Source organism: Narcine bancroftii, chromosome 4 (assembly GCF_036971445.1).
Source record: "Narcine bancroftii isolate sNarBan1 chromosome 4, sNarBan1.hap1, whole genome shotgun sequence".
In the NCBI taxonomy this organism is placed as follows: Eukaryota; Metazoa; Chordata; class Chondrichthyes; order Torpediniformes; family Narcinidae; genus Narcine; species Narcine bancroftii.
Genome location: NC_091472.1, coordinates 312562814 through 312578273, shown reverse-complemented (window position 1 = coordinate 312578273; position 15460 = coordinate 312562814). Strand labels below are relative to the sequence as shown.

Genomic DNA, 15460 nt, shown 5'->3' with positions numbered 1-15460 from the left:
CTATGGTCAGCCTGGCCTCTGACTGTTTGGATCATAAATGCTAGTCTTCCTCTAAACACAAGATGACTATCCAGCCAGATTCCGTGGTCTGGACAGTACAGATCCCAGAAGACATTGCTCATCTGGACCCTAGCCTAGCCAACGTGAATGAAGATACATTCACGCTGGGAATAAACAGAAAACTTCAAGTTGCAATGACAAACAGGTCATAAAAGGTACAAGAGAGTCTGAAGACACTGGGGTAGAGAGAAATGTGCTGGAGAAACTCCCCAGGTCACACAGCATCTAAAGAAAGTAAAGACTAACCAATGTTTCAGGCCTGGGCCATTCATCTGATATGTTCCATAGCATCTGGACTTCCTTGTTTAGCTCAGGGTGGCAACTTTGTTAGCATGGACAAGCTGGGCCAAAGGGCCTGCTTCTATGCTGACTCTATGCCACTCGCCAGTTCCCAGTTGGAAGAATGACAGTGGAGACATCCCTTACAACAATTTGGTTAAGCACATGATGATAAACTAAAAATAATTCCTGAGTCTTGAGAACCATTTGTAAAATCACGTTGACTATCCGTCAGAGAACATGGTTGCAGGGAGATGGGCGGGTGGGGGGGGGGGGGGGGGGGGAGATCATGTCTGGCAAGTTTAATAGGAAGCCACTTGAGATGATGCTGAGAGATTACTTCCAACCAGAGTTATTGGCTCTCATACATAGTTCACAAATGGCGGCACTGTTGGCATTGACCACGCCAGCGATCAGGACCGGGGTTCGAATCTCACGCTGTCTGTAAGGAGTTTACACATTCTTCCTGTGTCTGCATGGGTTTTCCCCAGGGCCTCTGGTTTCCTCCCACCATTCGAAGTGTACTGCGGGTGCAGGTTAATTGGGCGGCACGGACTCATAGGCTGAAATGGCCTGTTACCGTGCTGCATGTTGAAGTTAAAAACACATTGAAGCAGAAAGCCTTTGATTCAAGTCCTCCTGAGAGAGCACACATCTAATCGAAAACATCAGAATATGAAATGAGGTTGTGTAGTGCAGGATGAGAGAGAGTTGGGACACATTCAACGAGCACAGCATAATCGGTCAGCGTTCCAGGTACAAATCCTGTGCTGTCTGAAAGGAGTTTACATGTTCTCCCTGTGTCCGTGTGGGTTTCCTCTGGGGGGGGCTCTGGTTTCCTCCCACCCTTCCACATTAGACCTTAAGACATAGGCTATTCAGCCCATCAAAACTATCTACACCATAGCAGCAACTATACTTCAGAAGGTTCTGAGCCTCCCAAAGGCGTGATTTGAATGGAAATGATCTCATTTTGAACCAGTAGATAGCACTTCCAATAATTCAGCACAGGAGATATGAAATGGATGGGAATGCTCTTATAACAAGCATACACTCAGTGGGAAGAATGTCCTCCTTCTACACCAGATGAGAATATTAGCTTAGTATGGCAGTAGAGCTGTCAGCCTGGATGAATTGATAGTTAGATTGGTGTTAGACTGGTCACCCACCTGGACAGATATAAGGATGGGAAAAGCTTACAAGGATAGGGACCAAATGCAGGCAAATGGGACTAGCCCAGAATACCAACTTGGTGGGTAGGGAGGAGCTCCGCTGAAGGCCCTGTTCTCTGCTCTGTGACTCAAGAAGATATGCCACATGGCAAGGCAGATCAGAGGCTGGATGACATTTGATATTTGGAATGCTGAGGGTGAACAGCAGGCTTCCAATGAGAAGTCTGGGCTCTTTGGAACGAATTATGTGGAAATCAAAATTTGAACGGAAGTTGAAATTATAGCCGATATGTGTGAATTTCATATCTCTGTAGTTGCTGAGAGGCAATCTACTTTTATTTATTTTCGAGGATTTAGATGAGACAAGACCAATGTTTACAGCTGTCCCTGATTACCTTTGAGAGGGTTTTGGTGAGGGTGGTCCCTTGGGCCTTCACAATGCAACTGGCTTTTGGACAGGATGTTTCAGGATTAGGAGGGGGGACGGGGGGGACGGACAGCGTCGGCTTTTTCCCACCGAGGGTAGGTGAGATACAAACCAGAGAGTATAGATTAAGGGTGAAAGGGGGAACTTCACACAGGGAGTGTGGAATGAGCTGCCAGATGGAGTGATGAATGCGGGCCCATTTTTAACATTGAAGAAAAATTTAGGCAGGTACATGGATGGGTCTGAAGGGATATGATCTTGGTATAGGTCAGTGGTATAGGCATGGACTAGAAAGGACGAGGGGCCTGCTTCTGTGCTGTAATGTTCTATAATTGGATAATTTACTTGAATGGTGACGAAAGACTGGTGGCATCTTTCCAAGTTAGGATGGAGTGCGAGTTGGAGGGGAACCTGCAGGCGGGAGCATTCCCCTCAACACGGGGGGCCTGATTGTCCTGTGACAGTTGTATTCTTCGCGTGTTGGAACTGCTATGCTTGCGACTCAGTTTTTAGTAACGGGAGATGTGTTTGTTTCAGATTTCTGCCTCTAGAACATTTCAATACAGGATGTTTCACAGTGATTGCAGGAGAGGGCAATAGACCATGATGATGTGCACATCCTAGTTTGGTTCTTGAAGGAGATTGAGTGAATGGAATATACAAACGTGCTGCAGAAACTCAGCAGGTCTTGCAGCATTCATAGGAAATAAAGGTTACCAACATTTCTGGCCTGAGCCACTCATTAAGGTATGAACTTAAAGCAGGCAGACACCAATAAAAAGGTCAGGGGAGGAAGGGGCAGGGGAAGGCGTACAGGATTACAGGTAAGAGGTGGATATAGTTAGGAGGGTAGAAAAGAGAGAAGCTGAGGTGATAGGGGAAGGGGGTAGCTCTCTGAATGGAGAGGGAAGGGTAGGGGTGAGGAAAGGAGGCAGAGCATAGCGAAAGAGAGAAACCTGGGTGAGGGGATTAACAGAAACTGGAAAAGTCGAGTGCCTGGACAGTGTTGTTTCTCCAATTTGCAGGTGGCCTCAGTTTGGCCATGGACTGACGTGTCAGTGTTGGGAATGGTGCCTGGAATTAAAATGATTGGCCACTGGGAGGTCTCTAATATTGCAGCAGACAGAGTGAAGCTGCTCAATGAAATGTCCCAGTTGGCGTCCAGTCTCTGAATGTAGGGGAGGCCACAACGGGAGTACTGGATGCAGTGGACGACCCCTGCAGATTCACAAGTGAAGTGTCGCTTCACTCGGTGGGACTGCTCGAGGCCCTGAGGGAGGAGGTGTGGGCACAAGTGGAGCATTTCTTCCAGTCACAGGGGTAGATACAGAGGGGGAGATTAGTGGGAAGGGATGAGTGGACGAGGGAGTCCCAGAGGGAGCAGAGTGATTAGGTAGAGCAGTGATTCTCGACCTTTTTCTTCCCACTCACATCCCACTTGCCATTGGTGCTCTGTGATTAGTACGGGATTGTTTAAGCGTGGGTGGAAAGAAAAAGTTTGAAAACCCCTGTTTTAATCGTCCCTTATTGACTCGTTCTGTGCACCATTTCAGAATTCCAAAGGAAATGGACCAATGACAATTTTTGTTCAGCAAAATATTTCAGTAACAATTGGGTCCAGAACAGTGATTCTCAACCTTGCCTTCCCACTCACATCCCACCTTAAGCAATCCCTTACTAATCACAGAGCACCAATGGCATAGGGATTATTTAAAGTGGGATGTGAGTGGAAAGAAAAAGGTTGAGAACTACTGGGGTAGAGTCTCTCATGTAATTTATGGAGAGTGATGTAGTGGCTGAACTAGAAAATGAGTTTCAACATGGGCTAATTAATTAAGTCAGTGGATACAGTCGATGATGAAATAGATATCACATGGAGCAAGAGACATGATGGAATAGCGTCTGGACTCGATGGGCTGAATGGCCTAATTCTGCTCCTGTGTCTTGTGGTCTGACAACGATACAGCTAATTAATGGCACTTGCAACTGTGCAACACTCCCTCAGTGCAGCAGAGGTATGTTGGCCTCGATTATATGCCTAAGTAGGAGGACACAGTTAGCGCAACCTTGTTACAGCGCCAGTGGCCTGGGTTCGAATCTGTAAGGAGTTTGTATGTTGCCTCTCGTGTCTGCATGGGTTTTCTCTGAGGGCTTTGGTTTCCTACCACCTTTCAAAAAGTACTGGAGTTGTAGGTCAATTGGGTGTAATTAGGCAGTACCGGCTTGAGGGCCGAAGGGCCTGTTACCGTGCTGCATGTCAAATTTTTTTTTAAATTAAAAATTCAAATTTAGATCTCACTATCACCGAATTATTTTGCACTTTGAATTAATTTGGCATTTGATGCTGGACTGATTCATTAAAAATAAATTGCCTAAAGTAACTTCCCAATGAAATTTCTGGAGGGAAAATTTATTTTGATCATTAAGGGTTATTTCTGCTGCGCAAATAACATCATGATTTAACAAATGATCTGCTGCAAGAACTCGGCAGGTTGAGCAGTGCCAGTGGGAGAGAGAAAATGGTCGGTGTTTTGGGCCGGAACCCTTCATTGGTGAAGGATTCCGGCCCGAGACATGGACCATGCTTTCCCTCCCACTGACGCTGAACGATTCACTGAGTTCCTCCTGTAGGCTGCTTGCTGCTCCGGATTCCAGTGTCTGCAGTTTTCCGTGCCTCTTTAACGTTACAGAACCTAGAATATTCCAGCACAGTTCAGGCCCGTAGGTGACAAATTCTAGGTTGAGGGTGAGAAGAGGGGAAAGATCGATGTAGTCTTGCCAATACTCACATCTCCCACCCCTCTCCAACCATCCCTGCCATTCCTGACAAAGGGGGTCGGGCCAGAAACATTAACTGCCTATTGCTTTCCAAGATTGTTGCATGACCTGGTCAGTATTTGGTGGCTCTTAACCATATAACAATTACAGGCTAACTTGTCCCTTCTAGTCCAGGCCGAACACTTTCTCCCACCCAACCCCACTACCCACACTCGACCTGTAACCTTCCATTGGCCTGTGCTCGTTGGACTTTAGGAGAACGGGGGTGGGGAATTCTCATTGAAACATTTCGAATGTTGAAAAGCATGGAGAAAGTCTAGAAAGGTTGTTTCCAATGGTGGGAGAGTCTAGGTCAAGAGGGCCCAACTTCAGGATTAGAACAGAGATGCGGAGGAACTTCTTCAGCCGGTGGGTGGTAAAAGCTATGGAATTTGTTGCCACAGGGGGTTGTGGAGGCTGGGTCATTGAGTGTATTTAAGGAAGAGATTGATAGGTTCTTGATTAGCCAGGGCATCAAAGGTTATGGGAAGAAGGGCAGACAGTGGGGTGGAGTGGGAAAATGGGTCAGCTCATGATTGAATGCTGGGGCAGATTTAATGCACTGAATGGCCTATTTCTGCTCTTATCTCTGATGGTCTTCCTCCAGCAGTTGTATACTGCTTAGCTTTTTTGTCTCTTTCTGTTACCCTGAGCTTTAAAACCAACACCTTTGACCAAGCATCCAATCACCCCAACTCTATCTCCCTCTGAGGGTCCGCGTCATTTTGCTCGGGATCCTCTAATGGCTCCTGTCAGAGACATCAACCATGAAAGGGTTGTCCTTGGGATCTCATAATTCTCCGCGTTTAATAGGGTTTGGTTTGATATTAGAGTCATCGAGTCACACAGCGTGGAAACAGGCCATTTGCCAACCAAAATGGCCCACCCACCCTAGCCTGCATTTGACCCATATTCCTCTAAACACGCCCATACATGGATCAGATGGAAATCTGAGGGTATTGACAGAAACTCAACACTGACCCCCAGAAGGAGGTAGAGATGAGGTGATTAAAGGTCGAAGATGTGGTTATAATGCTCAGTGTAATAGACAGAGACAAGAAGATAAGCAATACACAATTGCTGGAGGAAGGCCATTGGTCATAGGAGCATAAATAAGCTTTTCATCCCAATGTTGTTGAGAAAAATAAAAAGAAACGAGCAATGCTCAAGAAGTTGAAATTGGAAGAACGCAATCGTGATAGTGAGGATGGTTTCAGGACTGCAGTAGGATTTGGACTGTTTAGAAGAGTGGGCTGAAAGGTGGCAGATGGAGTTTAATATCGATAAGTGTAAATTGCTTCATTTTGGGAAGAATAATCAAAACAGGACATATTCAGTGAAGGGGAGGGGGGCATTGAGGAATGCAGAGGAACAGAGAGATCTTGGAATAATGGTTCATTGTTCTTTGAAAATGGATTCTCATGTAGATAGGGTGGTGAAGAAGGCTTTTGGTATGCTGGCCTTTATAAATCAAAGCATAGCTGGGGGTGATGTTGAGACTGTTCAAGGCATTAGTGAGGCCAAGTTTGGAATATTGTATGCAGTTCTGGTCTCCAAATTATAGCAAGGATGTCAATAAGGTAGAGAGGGTGCAGAGAAGATTTACGAAAATGTTGCCTGGATTGCAGTATCTAGAATACAAAGAAAGATTGAGTAGACTGGGTCTTTATTCATTGGAGAGTAGAAGGTTGAGGGGGGATTTGATAGAGGTATTTAAAATTATGAGGGGGATAGATAGAGTAGATGTGAATAGGCTCTTCCCCTTGAGGGGAGGTGAGATTGGAACGAGGCATCATAAGTTAAGGGTTAGGGGGCAAAAGTTTAGAAGTAACATGAGAGGGAGCTTCTTCACTCAGAGAGTGGGGGCTGAGATGGTTGCGGCAGGGTCAATTTTGTCATTTAAGAGAAGGTTGGATGAGTGCATGGGTGTGAGGGGATTAGAGGGTTATGGGCAGGGAGCACGTAGGTGGAACTAGTGGAGTTCGCTTAAATCGGTGTGGACGAGAAGGGCCGAGATGGCTTGTTTCTGTACTGTATTGTTATAGGGTTAGGGTTATAGAGAATAGGAAGAGATGACACTACTGCTGGATGCTAGCAATTGAAAATAAGAGCCAGTGTTCTCTTCAGGGGCCCATCCAATGCCTGCTGATGCAAGGCACTGCTTTGGATTGCCTGGAATTGACAGCATTTCCGATGAAAGCAACAGCTACCATCTGAGCGAGAAATACTCAAATGGCAAATGGCCCAACCAAGAGAATCCAACAGTCACCGAGTGCTTCGGAGTTCCTACTAGTGTGTTTGGAGCAGCAGCAAGAAGAGTGGTGTGTTTGCTCCTTCTGGGTACTTGGTGGTGGCTGAATGCAGGCCATGTACATATTTATGGAGGGTTAATAACATAATAACAATATGGAGGGGCGGCGCAGGTGGCGCAGCAGTTAGCACAACGCCTTTACAGCGCCAGTGATCGGGACTGGGGTTCAAATCCCGTGCTGTCCGTATGGAGCTTGTACGTTCTCCCCGTGTCTGCATGGGTTTTCCCCGAGGGGCTCTGGTTTCCTCCCATTGTTTGAAACGTACTGGGGAGAGGTGTAGGTTAATGAGGTGTAATTGGGTGGCACGGGCTTGTCGGCTGAAATGGCCTGTTACTGTGCTGTATGTCTAAATTTTAGGAAAATATATTAAGAAACATAAAAGCATAGAAGCAGAAGTTGGCCACTCTGTTCTTCGAGTTGCTCTTCCATATATGGTCATGGGTGATCAAACAAATTCATCGAACATTACAGAAGAGTACAGGCCCTTCAGCCCACAATGTTGTGCCAACCCATCGATACCCACCAAAAAAAAACTAAACCCTCCAAACTTCATAACCCTCAATTTTATTTATTTTCAGTCCCATTCCAAATTGCTCTCTGTATCTCATAGTGCTGCTCCTCTCAACATGTGGTCTGTGGACCACTGGAGGTCTCCAGGTTTGCCATAGGTGGTCCTCAGAGATGGGGTGAAGGCAAACACTACTGATATAATACCCCAGCAAGTGGATAGAGTGGGTAAGAAGGCTGATGGTGCGTTGGCCTTTGATAGTCAGGGGACTGAGTTCAAGAGTCATGAGGTAAATCTCTGGTTGGACCAAACTTGGACTGTTGCGTTCAGATCTGGTCGCCTCATTGCGGGAAGGAGATAGATGCTTTGGAGAGAGTGCAGAGGAGATTTACCAGGATGTTGGTTGGATTGGCAAACTTGTCTTCTGAAGCGAAGTAGATCGAACTAGGCCTTTTCTCTTTGAAGCAATGGAAGAGGAGAGGTATATAAGATTATGAGAGACTTGATTATGGTGGAGAGCCAGCACCTTTTTTTTTCCAGATGACATCTGTTAAAGGTGAGTGGAGGAAGGTTTAAGACCATAAGACATAGGAGCAGAAATAGGCCATTCTGCCCATCGAGTCTGCCTCGCCATTTAATCATGAGCTGATCCATTTCCCCACTCAGCCCCACTGCCCTACCTTCTCCCCATAACCTTTGTTGCCCTGGCTCATCAAGAACCTATCAGTCTCTGTCTGAAGTGCCCAATGACTCGGCCTCCACAACCACCTGTGGCGACAATTTCCACAGATTCACCACCATCTGACTGAAGAAGTTCCTCTGCATCTCTATTATAAGATGACACCCTCCTGTCCTGAAGTTGTGCCCTTTTGTTCAAGACTCTCCCATCATGGGAAACCACTTTTCTACATCTACACTGTTCAATCCTTTCAACATTCAAAATGTTTCAATTAAATTCCCCCCTCATTCTCCTAAATCCCAATGAGTACAGCCCAAGAGGTGTCAAACGCTCCTCATATGATAACCCTTTCATTCTCGAATCATCCCAGTGAACCTCCTCTGAACCCTCTCCAACGTCAGCACATCTGGGGAGGGTCAGAGTTGAGTTTTTTTGCACAGAGTGTATTGGATGCCTGGAATGCTGGTGGTGGAGCCTGGTACAATAGAGACATTCAGAAAACTCTATGTAAGATGTAAAATAAATCGAGGACTATGGGTTGTGAGGTAGAGAAGGGTTAGATTGTCATGGAGGTAAGTTTGCACAACTGAAGGGCCTATACTATTTCAATAAACAAGCGATTATGTAAATCTAGGTTGCAGATTTGATGACAAAAAAAGAAAAAATTCCAAAGATTTTCCCACTAAAACAAAGCATAAAGTGGTTGGAGAAGAGCTCCAGCTCACCAGCCGCACCTAAACTGATTGTCAGTGGGTTTATATCAGGTGGTCTGTGGTTCATTAAGGAATACTTAAGTCGACCTGTGGGTGAAAAAGGTTTGGGAATTATTTCCTTGGAGTTACTTACAATATGAATACATTTAATAATTCAACCTCAATTGCTTTTGGTTGAGTATTTCACTCTTGAAGAGAACGAGGCTATTTGATAGAGGTATACAAAATAATAAGGGGTAACCAACAGTGTAAATGCAAGCGGGCTTATCCCACTGAGGTTAGGTAAGATGAGAATTAGAGGAAGGGTGAAATGTTTAAAGGGAGCATTGGGGGGCCGTCTTCACACAGAGACTGGTGCGAGCGTGGAACGAGCTGCCAGCTGAAGTAGTGAATGCAGGCTCCATTTCAACATTTGGGTTGGTACATGGTTTGGAGGGGCAGATTAATAGCTCGGCACAGACTAGATGGGCTGAAGGGCCGTTTCTGTCTTGCATTGTTCTAGGATTCTGTGGAAAGTGGCATCACAGGTGGATCGGGTAGTAAAGAGAGCTTTTGACACGTTGTCCTTCGTAAAGTACTAAGCACAGGAGTTGGGATGTTATGTTGAAGTTGTGTAAGGTCTTGGTGAGGCCAAATTTGGAGGATTGTGTGTAGTTTTGGTCACCTAACTTCAGGAAAGCTATCAATAAGATTGAAAGTGGGGAGAGAAGATTTACAAAGATATGTCTAGCACTTTCACAGTTAAGTTGAACAGGTTATGATGCTATACCCTGGAGAGCCAGAGAATGAGGGGAGTTTTGATGGAGGTATATAAAATTATGAGGGGTATAGATAGGGCAAATGCAAGTAGGGTTCTTCCACTGAGCTTTGGGTGAGACAAGAACCTGAGGACATGGATTAAGGGTGAAAGGCGAAATGGTCAAGGGGAATATTAGGGAGAAACATCTTCAGGCAGAGCTGCCAGTGGAAGTGGGAGATTTGGATTCAATTTTCACATTTTGGAGAAGACTGGATAGGTACATGGAAGGGAGGGGTAAGGAGGACTATGATCCACATTATAGATCAATGGAGCAGGGTGAAATAATAGTTTGGCATGAACTAGATGGGCCAAACAGCCTGTTTCTGTGCTGTACTCTGGTGCTCTTTAACAGTAGGAGTCAGAGGGTGTTTGGGGATGGTCACTATTCAGATTGGAGCCCTTTTACCGGTGGTGTGTTCACAGGGATCGGTGCTGTGCTCACTATGGCTTGTCATGACTTCGTTGACAATGTAAAAAGCTTCTCCCTGTAACCTTTGATGCCATGGCTAACCAAGAATCTATCAGTCTCTGCCTTAAATACACCCAATGACCTGGTCTCCACAACCGCCTGTGGCAACAAATTCCACAGATTCACCACCTTTTGGCTGAAGAAATTCCTCCACATCTCAGTTCTAAGTGGACACCCTTCGATCCCTTTTGTCTTGGACTGTCCCAACATGGAAGGGAATAGATCAAGACTAGTTCAGATGGGCAGGCTAGCTTCCATGAGCAGGGCCAAAGGGTCTCTTTCTGTGCTGTGGAACTCTAAGTTCCCGCAATTCAACGCCTGGAAGATACATTGGGCTGCCCTGAGGGAACAAACGTTGTTGAAGAAATGAAGATTTTTTCTATTTTTCTTTCACTTTGCAGCGGGAAAGAAATTTTAAAAAACCCTCACGTGTCTATTTTCAACATTCCTGCTAATGTTGCAGACAGCGATTTCTAGATTGCCAAGTGATTCTTCTCTGCAGCTACCCCTGTTCCAGAAATGCAACATAAACTCATCTGGCAGAAAACATCTTGTACTTTTCAAATCAAATATTTATAACATTATACATATTTTATAAAGACAGCAAATTACAGGTCAGGGCAAGTCTCGCAATGGATGCTACAAGCAGTAATGGGTTTTTAAAAACCCCAGCCAGGTTATTTTCATTTTCTAACATTACATAACTATCTAAGTTACCAGTGTTGATGGGGGTGGGAAGGATGGAAGGTATCTTTGAGTGTGGAGCTGTCAATTTTGGCCAAATGAGGCTCCAATAGCTCAGTGGTGAGAGCACTGGTCTTGTAAACCAGGGGTCATGAGTTTGTTCCTCACTGGGGCCTCATTTCTGTGAGGGGCACTGGACAAAGTGGCAACTCTCTGTCTTCCTTACAGTAGACAAAGTTAAAGATGTACATGTACTTTGCATTCTAAATGTACGCATTACGTGTCAATAATTGAACCTCTACCAAACACAAGGTCAGTACCCAACTGGTTCCACGTGTAAGAGTTTTTCTTATTTCAGCATCCACTTGTAGGCGCCTCATTTTTAATTTTTAATTTAGATACGGCCCGTGCCACCCAAATACCTAGGTAAAAACTCGAGGACACGGGTTAAGGGTGAAAGGGGAAAAGTTTAAAAGGAATATTAAGGAGAACTTCACGCAGAATGTGATGGGAGAGTGGAACGAGCTGTCAGGTAAATTGGTAAATGCAAGCTTAATTTTAATATTTGAGAAAAATTTGGAATTGGAATGGTATGGAGGTGTATGGTCCGGGGGCAGGTCAGGGAGACAAGACAGAATAATAGTTTAGCACAAACTTGAAGGGGCAAAGGGCCTGTTTCTGTGCTGTAGTGTTCGATAGAGACCCTGACAGACAGAAGCTGTTCAGGGCAATGAGGGGAGTTCGGTGACCTTGGATAAGGAAATATTCAGGGTAGTTCTGCCTGTCTTCTTCACCTCCTTATCTACCTGTGCTGCCACCTTCAGGGATTCTTGGAATTCGTACACCAGGGTCTTCGTATCCCTATGGCCCTCAAAGTCTTCATTAAAACCTCCCCCTTCAATCAAGCATTTGGTCACTTGTTTTCTCTCTCCCGCTTGATAGAAAAGAAAGAAGACAAGGTGTCAATTTGTAGCCAGAATCAGAAAGTTCTGGTTCACACTTTAAGATCATTCTACATCCAGATGAAAATCTGTGTTAGCCTGAAGGAACTCTCCATTGTACAAAAAATGATCCAACGGGAAATTAGTCCACGACATGTGTCATGCTTTCATTAAATTGCCGAATCACTACAGGTTGTACCTCTTCAATTCAGCAACATTGGGACCTGGCCATTGCCAGGCCACAGGAAATGCCGGAAAACCCCAAAATCGACCCCTATGTAAACATATCAAAGGTTGAACAAAGCTTAAAACAGGAATTAATACTGTGGGGCGGCACGGTTGGCATAGCAGTTGGCACAACGCCTTTACAGCACCAGTGATCTGGACCGGGGTTTGAGTCCCACGCTGTCTGTAAGGAGCTTGTACTAACGGCAGCAGATTCAAATGTGCCAGACCACAGGACTTGCTGGACTACAGGGCACCGAATAAGGGAGGTAAAACTTGTAAATGGTAAATAGTTGGGATCAACAAGGAGGAGAATATTATTATCAGAGATGGAGTGAATTGAGGGAAAAAGAAAATGGAGGCCAGGAAGGTGAAGGATTTGATTGACTGAATCACACCCATCTCCGGTCTCAGCTCCTCCTCCAGCTCCTCCTTCAGTATTCCATATATTCCTCATTCCACCATTATTAATCAGAGAAATAGCGGTAACCTGTGGAATAACTTCCTTGAGCCACTCATTCTTTTCTCCATTAAGAGCACATCCATTGGCCATCCTGCTAACCATGGACGTGTCCACTATCAATCACCCATCCACCCAACGACCAGCACTCTGCCTGCATCATAGAGCATGGCAACTGGCTTTGGCCCAAGGCCAGTGCCGACCAGAATGTCCCACCACACTAGACCTACCTGCCTGCATTTGGCCCGTACCACTCTAAATCCACCCTATACGTGTATCCGTCTAATTTCTTTCTTAAACGTTGCAATAGTATCCACTGGCATCACTAGGAGGGTGCCGACCAGATCGGGTGACGCCATCAGAGGGGATGACATCAAAATGACTGTCTATAAAATTTCTGTGCAGTGGTTGAGCAGAAATTTATTATTTTTTATAAAAATATCCGTCGTTTGTTACAACAAAAACATTTTTTGCAAGCCCAGCTGACACGTATTAATAGACCTTCAAGGCTAAAACTCTGAGCTCATTTACTTTCTGAACCTTCTAATGTGCTCTGGTCAGAGCCTTCATTATTACCCAATGACAGTGACGCTTCAAATCACGTGGTTTCCTCTGCACCAACAAGCGCTGTTGTTTTTGTTGCTGCTTTTGTCAAATGTTCTGGTGTTTTAGCTACAATATTGTGAAGATTAACATTTGTGAACCGATACCAATAACGCTTCTGAGAATGAAGTATAAAATTAAAGGAAAAGGAGAAAAGTCAAAAAAGGGTTCCGCTCAGTTACTAATAATGCTGTAAGTTGTCTACATATTCTACATTATTGATTATGCAAGCCTAATCCATTAATGTATTTCCTATAAGAATAAAGTTAACATCGACATAATTTTGATGTAGTTCTTAAATATTTTTATTTTGAATTCTATTGTTTTCTAACCGAATTTTCACTTTAACCACATGCAATGATATAAATGTTAATATGTTTAGGCAGTGTGTATGATATTGTAATTTAAAGGTGTAATTTAAATTTTACTTGTTGTTTATCTCACTGCTATTGTCGCTAGGTTCAGTGATCTACGGGAATTACGATTTACAAGTAACAAAACAAATTACAAAGCATTCTGTAGGGTCTGGTATGGGAGGAGATCCATGGTGGGTGGAGGGGGGGGGAAGGGGGAAGGTGTGACACCATGAGTTATCACACTGGCTGACACCCACCCTAGTGACACCACTGATAGTTTCCTTCTAAGCCAGTGTTTCTCAACCAGGGTTCCGCGGAACCCTAGTGTTCCGCAAGAAGTCGCTAGGGGTTCCGCGAGAAACAGTGATAAATAGGCTAATTCATTTCTGAGTAATTTTTGTTTAATTTTATATTCATAATTTTACTATACATGGATGGCATATTGTTGGAAAATCCTTGGTTATTATAATAAAGGCTTCAACCTCTTATTTTATTTAAAATGAAAACCTCGGTGTGAGGTCTCATAAACGAGCAATGTGATTTTTTTTTTGCATTGCAATAAATTTGACAAAATGGGGGGGTCATTCTTTCCTTAAACAAGTTATCCCAAAAATATATATAATGTTTACCACATGAACTACTACAATTTGTCCACTGCCAGTGGGCTGATCTCGCCTCAAACCGTGCATCTTGGCGCCTCACAGTTCGGCGGGCAGCAACCTCCTTTAAAGAAGACCGCAGAGCCCACCTCACTGACAAAAGACAAAGGAGGAAAAACCCAACACCCAACCCCAACCCACCCATTTTCCCCTGCAACCGTGTCTGCCTGTCCCGCATCGGACTTGTCAGCCACCAACGAGCCTGCAGCTGACGTGGACATTTACCCCTCCATAAATCTTCGTCCGCGAAGCCAAGCCAAAGAAGAAGATAATCATTTTTATGCAGGGGCGCCCCAAGACATGAAAACTATTTCAAGGGTTCCACAAGGGTAAAAAGGTTGAGAAGCACTGCTCTAGATGTCTCTTAAATGTTCTGAGCCCACCTTCCCCCACCACCTCCTCAGCTAGACAATTACAAATTCCAATTAGCCTCTTCCTCAGATCCTCACTAAAGCCCCCAAAGCTATGTTGATGGAAAACGTCTTACTATTTCCCTTATTTATGCCCATTATAGTTTTGTATCCCTTCTTTTTGTTTCCACCCCCCTCCTCTAAAGAAAATGCTCCCAGCCTATCCAGGTCTCCTCACAATTGAAATCCTCTCCTAGGCCTCCTGTTGAATTTCCTCTGCATCCTGGGTGATGCAGTAACATTCTCCTTGCAAAGTGGCGACTAGAAACTGGGCACAGTTGTCTGGTTGTGCCCTGGCCGATCGATCAATACAGTAACAGGCCATTTCAGCCCATGAGTCCGTGCCACCCAATTTATACCCAATTAACCTACAGCCCTGCTATGTTTTGAACTCTGGTTAGACTACACTTGGAATATTGTGTAGAGTTTTGGTCACCTCATTATGTGGAAGTTATAGGGTGGCTGCAGATGTGATTTACTAGGATGGTGCTTGGATTGGGCCAAGGTTAGCAGAGCTCAGGCTTTTCTCTGAAGTGAAGAGAGATGAGAGATGACTTAATAGTGATCTAAAAGCTTATGAGAGGTATGGACAGGGTGGACAGCCAGCACTTGTTTACCCTGGCCAGGACAAGCAAACAATAGAGGACATCTGTACAAACTGAGCGGGGGAAAGTTTAGAGGAAATGTCAGGGGGGTAGGCTAATTACTCAGTGAGTCGTGGGTGCCTGGAATGCATTGCCATGGTGGTGCTGGAGGCTGGTACAATAGGGGCATTTAAAAGACTCTTAGACAGGTGTATGGATGAAAGAAAAATAGAGGGCTATGAAGTAAAGAAGGTTCAGCTTTTTGAATATGCTTTCATAGGTTGGCATAACATTGTGAGCCCA

At 44.8% G+C, this 15460-nt stretch overlaps 1 protein-coding gene and 1 non-coding gene across 2 annotated transcripts in view; both read left to right on the top strand.

The window, feature by feature from the left end:
- LOC138762256 (indian hedgehog protein-like) overlaps positions 1-15460 on the top strand; it is a 98060-nt gene that overhangs the window by 53277 nt on the left and 29323 nt on the right. The gene's annotated exons all lie outside the window — the stretch shown is intronic.
- Positions 11022-11095, top strand: trnat-ugu (transfer RNA threonine (anticodon UGU)). The gene has a single exon. It is a non-coding gene; the product is annotated as a tRNA-Thr (tRNA).